Source organism: Sesamum indicum, linkage group LG8 (genome assembly GCF_000512975.1).
Source record: "Sesamum indicum cultivar Zhongzhi No. 13 linkage group LG8, S_indicum_v1.0, whole genome shotgun sequence".
In the NCBI taxonomy this organism is placed as follows: Eukaryota; Viridiplantae; Streptophyta; class Magnoliopsida; order Lamiales; family Pedaliaceae; genus Sesamum; species Sesamum indicum.
The window spans coordinates 18,076,285-18,079,150 of NC_026152.1; positions in this window are offsets into that span (position 1 = coordinate 18,076,285).

Here is a 2,866-nt window from a genome sequence, read left to right on the forward strand (position 1 = left end):
ACTTATGCATTTTCGTGTTGAATTCGAATTACATCATCAACCTTAACAATCGTGTGATAATTTCAGGATCGATTATTACATTGAATCATATAATTTGCTCATAAATATGAATACAAAAGACATCAAATGTTGGGTATCTTCATTTGCAGCTATTAGGTGGAACCAACAATAGCAAGCCCAAAGGAATCAAATACTCTAATCAACTATTACAGCAAAATATGGGCTATAAAATCCTTAATATTACTGACTAATATTACAAGAAAATATTAACATATATTTACAGATCTTAGAATACATAAACTAGTAAAAGAGAACAAGAAAATTATTAGGTTCAGATGTCAGATCCGATGACGGGTAGCCCACAGCCACCAAGTCAGACCACTAAAAAACTCGTTCGCAGGGGACCTCAAAACCCAAATCAACCTTTTAGGTTTCTACTTAAAATATAGTTCACGAAAAACACTGTAAAATAGGAGAAATGGAGAAGAAGAGTTTTGTTCTATCTGTTAGATATACCAGAAACAGTGAAGAAGTATTTTATCGAGAAGGGCCATTAATGGCGGTGAGAGAGTAGGGCGGTGAAGGTAGAAATCGAGGAGGGAAGACAATGGTGTGGATTACAGAGAAAAACTAGTTGTGCTTGCTTGTGAGATGTATTTCATCTCATTCCATCCGATCAAGTCAATATTTGTGTTTGATTGTAAGAAATGTGCAAACTATTTCACTATCTAATTAATATATATATATAATTTTTTTTTATCTAATACGTTTATACCTCACATCAACTATTATTGTTATACTATTACTTCATATCTAATCACATACTCCAATAAGAATCTCATATCGACTAGACAAATTCCATCTTGTTTTTCCTCATTAAGATGAGATGAAATCACTAACGATCAGAACGTCTTTATTCCCATCATCATTAGCCATTTTTCTCCAAAAGAACCTCAACTTCCAAATATTTTTAAATTCTACATTATGGTCATTGTGACATGTCTTGAAATTTTCGGGTCATGATCAAAATAACCAATCTATCTCTTTATATTTCTCAATGCTAATGTCTGGTTTATCGTACATTAACGTAATAAATGTTTTTCTTTTTAGACATCAGCACATAAATTTAATTTCATTGAACTATATTATAAATTAATATTATATTGATTTTGATGTCATATTTTTTTTATTTATCATTATATATTTTGAATCAATCCATGATATATTATTAGTAACTTTCAATAAGTCTGGACTTTGAGATATCACATTATTCCACATGTGTTAATGTACAAACGTGTACGTCTTGTAGTGATTGTTTCATACTCAAATTTCTAAAATTTTACTAACTATTCTTTTAATAATTCAAATTTCAAAATTCATTGGGAATTTTGCTGAATTGATGAGGGCAGCATTGACTTTCGACAAGAGGGTATATCCTTCCACTAATTAAGGTTCGGTTCCAAGATTTCGGCTTCTATTTTTGTCAGCTGTAAGAGAATGCAAGCAACTGTGAAGTGACTGAAATCTGACTTTATCTTCGGTTCAATGAACCAGGAGCTGGGTATTATCCCTTTCAAAAAAAGAAAAAATGGGTATTATGATCTTAAAATCAAAATAATAAATATAAAATTTCAGTAAAATATACTCTACAATTTGAATATACATGAAAATAGAAAAATATACTCGATTTTTTTATTCAAAAACTAAATTATTGAGATTATATAAAGTTGTAAGTAATTAATTATATGGGCTAATATCCATATATTGGCTGAAAAAATACATGTATTGTGCACGTGAAATGCTACTTCAAAAATTTTCAACCGATTATGAATTTATAGCCAGAATTGTTCTCAAAGTATCAATTTTTTAATTGCAATATCGAATTGTCACAATCAATCATAAATTATGGGGTAAATTACAATGAACTCCCCTAAAGTTTAAGGTAATTACAAATATTTCATTGTTGTTTGAAAAGCCCCCTAATTTTAATGACTGTATAACAATTAGTAGAATCCGTTAGTTTCAGTTAGGTTTTCATTTATCTTTTATTGTGAACTGATCAGAATACCCTTGTAAACAATGAATTGTAATTTTTTTAAAAAAAAATTCAGAATATATTTTTATAGACTAAGTGAATAAATTTCTTTTATAATTTTTAAAAAATTTTCATCCAACTAGTTCGATTTTGTAATTATTTAAAAAATAAAAAATATAGTAATAACAAAGTTGATAATTTCACCCATCTAAGGATTATATAATTTCAACAAATACCATGTGGGTATTTATAATTTTTAAAAAAATATTCGTAATTGTATCAAATTTTTTAAAAAAATTCGTTGTAATTTACATTTAATTATAATCAGGACAAAAATAATTAAGAACGTGCTCTCTTTTCCCGCCAATATTAACTAATTAAGATTTATGGTACTTAGTCTATAGACATATACACACATTCACATTCTTCAATCCCTAAATTTGACAAGGGCAAAAATGCCATTCTTGAATTTAGGGTTCCATTTGCTGACCTCCCGGCAAAAGTATGCGAGTACACAAACGAATTTCGCAGTAGAAAATTATATATTCAATCTCTTTCAACAATCAAATATAATTACAGCAGTAAAAATCTGAAAATTTGAAATTCAACAAAATTAATTACGAGGTGTTACAAACAGCTAAAAATTACAAGACGAGACAAACTTACTCACATAACTATACTTACTTCATCAATACAGAAGCTAGATTATCGGACCAAATCGATTTAAACACGAACTTGTTTGGGCTACTAGCTATCCATAACTTGATTACGAGGAGTGGTTTTGATTCACTCTACATTTCAGTGGGGTTGTGCAGACGGACTCGCTATTCG